The sequence below is a fragment of the Pseudophryne corroboree genome, chromosome 8, assembly GCF_028390025.1.
Source record: "Pseudophryne corroboree isolate aPseCor3 chromosome 8, aPseCor3.hap2, whole genome shotgun sequence".
Classification (NCBI taxonomy): Eukaryota; Metazoa; Chordata; class Amphibia; order Anura; family Myobatrachidae; genus Pseudophryne; species Pseudophryne corroboree.
The window spans coordinates 438,721,930-438,728,079 of NC_086451.1; positions in this window are offsets into that span (position 1 = coordinate 438,721,930).

Sequence of the window (6,150 nt, forward strand, 5' to 3'; positions counted from 1 at the left end):
ATGGAACAAAGTGAGGAGAGGGGGGTGGAGGAAAACCCTGCAAGAGGCAATGAAATCAGCCTATTGATTAAGCAGCAGCTGACCAGAGGGCAGAGAAGAAGACCGCCCTCTAAAGCAGAGACAGATGGAGAAAGAGAAAGTGTGAGATGCTGCCACTATTACAGTCCAGCATCCTAAATTCTCTCCTGGCCTCATGGGGTTACACAGTGGAGCACCTGAATGTCTGCGTCCATTGGCCCTCATTCCGAGTTGTTCGCTCGGTAAATTTTTTCGCATAGCAGCGATTTTCCGCTTAGTGCGCATGTGCAATGTCCGCACTGCGACTGCGCCAAGTAAATTTGCTATGCAGTTAGGAATTTTACTCACGGTTTTTTCTTCGTTCTAGTGATCGTAATGTGATTGACAGGAAGTGGGTGTTTCTGGGCGGAAACAGGCCGTTTTATGGGTGTGTGTGAAAAAACGCTACAGTTTCTGGGAAAAACGTGGAAGTGGCTGGAGAAACGGAGGAGTGTCTGGGCGAACGCTGGGTGTGTTTGTGACGTCAAACCAGGAACGACAAGCACTGAACTGATCGCAGATGCCGAGTAAGTCTCGAGCTACTCAGAAACTGCACAGAGATGTATTTTCGCAATAATGCGAATCTTTCGTTCGCAATTTTAAGAAGCTAAGATTCACTCCCAGTAGACGGCGGCTTAGCGTGTGCAAAGCTGCTAAAAGCAGCTTGCGAGCGAACAACTCGGAATGACCCCCATTGTGCAGAAAACTTAGGTCTGGTCCAATACGGATCTTTCAGTACTACATGATAGCACATTTTCAATATAAAAGCATTTAGGGGTCATTCGGATGTAATACTACTCTGCTATATATTATTATGGCATACCTCCCAACTGTCCCGCTTTTCGGACACTGGGCCTGATTCATGTTTGTAAGTACAGTAAAGCAAGCACCTGGGCAAAGCTATGCTGCTCTGCAGGTGGGGCAGATGTAACATGTGCAGAGAAGGAGTTAGATTTGGGTGGGGCGTGTTCAAACTGAAATCTCAATTGCAGTGTAAATAAAACTGTCCAGTATGTGTGGGCTACAGGCAAAAGCAGCCAGTATTTATCCTGCACAGAACAAATAGAACCCACCCAGATCTAAATCTCTCTGCACGTGTTACATCTGCCCCACATGCAGTGCAGCATGGTTTTGCCCAGTTGCTTGCTTTGTTGCTTTACTTACAAACAAGAATTAGGCCCACTGTTCTACTGCCCCATCCACAAGCTGCAGTGTTCCGTGGGCAGGGGGAAACACTGGGGAGCATCACTGAATATATTCCGCGCGCCAGCTCTGTAATAGGGCTCCATTGCATCCGCCCCCTAAATAGTGCTCAAGCCATCATAACTAAACACCCCAGGGGCGAGTGGGTGGGTCACATTGATCCGGCTCACTAGCCTGCTGCTCTGAGCGTTTTTACAGGCACTCCAAGTGGCAAGGCAGCTCCCCTGGCACAGTATCCGTTTGGCAGGTCGACCCTACTTAGGCTGGCAGTCACTAGGTCGACCACATGAAAATGGTCGACACAGGACAGGTCGACAAACTAAAAGGTCGACATGACAAATTAGATTTTTAACTTTATCATACTTTACCATCCACGTGGACTACGATTAGGAATAGTTATCACTTGTTAAGACACACGTTTCTATTTCATGCAAGGCGTTACGCAGACAGATTTTATTTCTCTAACGTCCTAGTGGATGCTGGGGACTCCGTAAGGACCATGGGGAATAGACGGGCTCCGCAGGAGACTGGGCACTCTAAGAAAGATTTAGTACTACTGGTGTGCACTGGCTCCTCCCTCTATGCCCCTCCTCCAGACCTTAGTTAGAATCTGTGCCCGGACAGAGCTGGGTGCATTTTAGTGAGCTCTCCTGAGCTTGCTAATAAGAAAGTATTTTAGTTAGGTTTTTTATTTTCAGAGAGCTTCTGCTGGCAACAGACTCTCTGCTACGTGGGACTGAGGGGAGAGAAGCAAACCTACTAACTGCGGCTAGGTTGCGCTTCTTAGGCTACTGGACACCATTAGCTCCAGAGGGATCGAACACAGGACCTGACCTTGTCGTCCGTTCCCGGAGCCGCGCCGCCGTCCCCCTCGCAGAGCCAGAAGTCAGAAGCCGGCGGGTTGAAGCAAGAAGACGTCAAAATCGGCGGCAGAAGACTCCTGTCTTCATATGAGGTAGCGCACAGCACTGCAGCTGTGCGCCATTGCGCCCACACTAACCCACACACTCCGGTCACTGTAGGGTGCAGGGCGCAGGAGGGGGGGGGGGGGCGCCCTGGGCAGCAATTGATTACCTCCTGGCAAAAAGCAGCATATATACAGTTGGACACTGTTATTTGCATGAGCCCCCGCCATTAATTTTACACAAAATCACGGGAGAAGCCCGCCGCTGAGGGGGCGGGGCCTTCTGCCTCAGCACTCACCAGCGCCATATTCTCTCCACAGCTCCGCTGAGAAGAAGCTCCCCAGGCTCTCCCCTGCAGAAGCACGATAGAGAGGGTGAAAAAGAGAGGGGGGGGCACATAAATTTTGCGTAAAAACAATATATACAGCAGCTACTGGGTTAACACTAAGTTACTGTGTGATTCCTGGGTCATATAGCGTTGGGGTGTGTGCTGGCATACTCTCTCTCTTTCTCTCCAAAGGGCCTTGTGAGGGAACTGTCTTCAAATAGAGCATCCCCTGTGTGTGTGGTGTGTCGGTACGTGTGTGTCGACATGTCTGAGGTAAAAGGCTCCCCTAAGGAGGAGATAGAGCAAATATGTGTGCGAGAGGGTGTCTCCGTCGACAACGCCGACACCTGTTTGGATATGTGTAAGTGCTGAGGTGAATTTATTGCACAAAAGATTAGAGAACAGACAGGAAATCTACCCATGTCTGTCTCTATGTCACAGAGACCTTCAGAGTCTCACAATGCTCACTATTCAAAATAATAAACACTGATATCGACACGGAGTTTGACTCCAGTGTCGACTACGATAATGCAAAGTTACAACCAAAATGGCTGAAAGGTATTCAATATATGATTATTGTAATAAAAGATGATTTGCATATCATTGATGACTCATTTGTCCCTGACACAAGGGTACACATGTTAAGGGGAAGAAAGCTGAGGTAAATTTCCCTCCTCTCATGAGGAAAAAGAGCGGGAATCTCCAGACAAGAGACTGCAGCTTCCCACAAAAAAATTCTCAGGCAGTATCCTTTCCCCACTAGGGCCAGGTTGTGATGGGAATCTTCCCCTAGGGTGTCACGTTTGCCCAGAAGGTAGTACTAGCTATTCTCAGGGATCCTGCAGATAGCGTGCACATTCTAGTACACTACTCAGACCGGCGATTGTGTCGGCATGGGTTTATAGCGCTGTGGCAGCGTGGACAGGTACCTTATCAGCAGAGATGGAGACCCTAGTATGCATATAGATATATATATATATATATATATATATATATATGACAAGAATTACTCTCCCACTGCGCTATTTCAAATAAAACACTAAAATTAATTAATTATATGGCTGCCTGTATCCTCTAAGTTCCCTGTTAGGAGGAACTAAATGTGTGAAAATATGAAACGAAATAGAGGAGATGGCGCCAAGGGAGTTATATCAACGCCCTACCTAAAAACGGACCCTTACAGTACTCTCCGGATAAATTACGTCAGATAACAAATACTAACATAAAAATTTATTAAAACAACATATAAACCCGACACAAATGTTCATAAGTATACAGAGTTGATACATTTACATTTGTCGCACAATTTGAACAATCAGTTTGTAGTGATGAGGAAAAAGCGTAGATATATCACTACGATTTCCTCCTTCTCCTTATTGTAGATTCGGAGGTAACATCAGATAATAGATAGATAAATTATCCAACGCGTTTCGTCTTGTTCCAAGACTTCATCAGGGGTAAAATCTCTTCATTTCAGAACATACTGTCAGCACATAAAAGGTCATTCAAAGATGTATGAACAACGTTTCAATATTTCAATGGGACTTGATTGATACAGCGAGGACCATACCTCATATATCATCAGCTTGAGTCTGACATTCAGATATTCGAATATGGGGAAGATTCATATGTGTATAGACAGTGGCGGATCTTGCCACGGGCAAGCAGGACTTTTGCCTGGGACGCCGCCTTCCGGAGGGCGCTGGCGCCATCCGGAGGGCGCCGCACCGTGGCAAGATCCGTCACTGCTGCCCGCTGTGTCCCTGTCCGCCTCCGCTGCCGTCCCCGTCCCCATCCCCGTCCCCGTCCGCCTCCTGAAGGGAACTAGACGCTATGCGTCTAGTTTCCCTTCCTGGAGAGTAACTTTGCTGAGCGGTGCGCGATGACGTCATCGCGCACCGCTCAGCATTCAAGCGGCGCTTTTAATGTACAGGGGGCGTAATTGACCACGCCTCCTGTATTAGGCCACGCCCCATTTCCTGCCCGGGGCGCAGAGCGCCCTTGAACCGGCCCTGTGTATAGAATCTAACTGGTTCACAAGCATAAGGAACCTCGTCGGTCAGCAGCTTGAACCTGACACTCAGAGACTCAGGAGTGAAGGCAATTCAAATGGGTATAATGTCTAACCAATTTAGAACACGTGGTAGACCCTCCAGTAGTGCAGTGCTGACAGCCAAGTCTCTGTATATATATATATATTAAAGACGCTGTCTTAAGAGATAGGTATGTATATATATATAAAACATGCCCAAAGAGACATGAGTATACTGGGTCCTAGAGTCAAAGCTATGTCGATTTCTGCTTGACGTGTCCTGTAGAATGTGCAATGGACAGATGATGCCGACTTAGGAGGCATATGGAAGGCTGAGGATTGTGTGGAGAAGGGTTCTCGGACCTGGTCTCCACAGCTATAGCTGGTATTTCTGATATTTTGCCTTATATTCCTGCACAGCCTAGGAAAGCACGACATTATCAAATGCAGCCTTTCGAATAAAGAAACAAGAAAGTCCGAGGTGCGTCCTTTCTTGCCAGAGGCGGGGGCAGAGGAAAGAAGCTGCACAACACAGCTAGTTCCCAGGAACAGAAGTCCTCCCCGGCCTCTACAAAGATCCACTGCATGTCGCTGGGGCTCCACAGGCGGAGCTAGGCCCAGTGGGGGCACGCCTTCGTAAGTTCAGCCACAAGTGGGTTCACTCCCTGTTAGATCCCTGGGCAATAGATATTGTGTCTCAGGGATACAAGCTGGACTTTGAGAAGATGCCCCCTCACCGACGGCCCTGCCGGCTTCCCCCCACGAGAGGGAAACAGTGTTAACTGCAATTCACAAATTGTATCTTCAACAGGTGGTGGTCAAGGTTCCCCTCCTTCAACAAGGAGGGGGTTATTATTCGACCATGTTGTAGTCCCGAAACCAGACGGTTCGGTCGGACCCATATTGAATTTAAAATCCCTGAACATATACCTGAAAAGGTTCAAGTTCAAGATGGAATCGCTAAGAGCGGTTATTGCAAACCTGAAAGGGGGAGATTTTATGGTGACTCGGGACATAAAGGATGCATACCTTCATGTCCCCATTTATCCACCTCATCAGGCGTACCTTAGAATTGCGGTACGGGATTGTCATTACCAATTTCAGACGTTGCCGTTTGGTCTCTCCACGGCCTTGAGAATATTCACCAATGTAATGGCGGAAATGATGGTGCTCCTGCGGAAGCAAGGTGTCACTATTATCACGTACTTGGACGATCTCCTCATAAAAGCGAGATCAAGAGAGCAGTTGCTGAACAGCGTATCACTTTCTCTGGAAGTGTAACGGCAACACGGCTGGATTCTATATATTCCAAAGTCGCAGTTGGTTCTTACAGCTCATCTGCCTCTCCTAGGCATGATCCTAGACACAGACCAGAAAAGGGTTTATCTCCCGATAGAGAGAGCTCAGGAGCTCGTGACACTGGTCAGGAATCTATTAAAACCAAAATAGGTGTCAGTGCATCACTGCACTCGAGTCCTGGGAAGGAGGGTGGCATCATACGAGGCCATTCCCTTCGGCAGGTTCCATACGATGACCTTCCAATGGGACTTACTGGACAAGTGGTCCGGATCACATCTTCAGATGCATCGGTTAAGCACCCTATCCCACAGAGCCAGGGTGTCTCT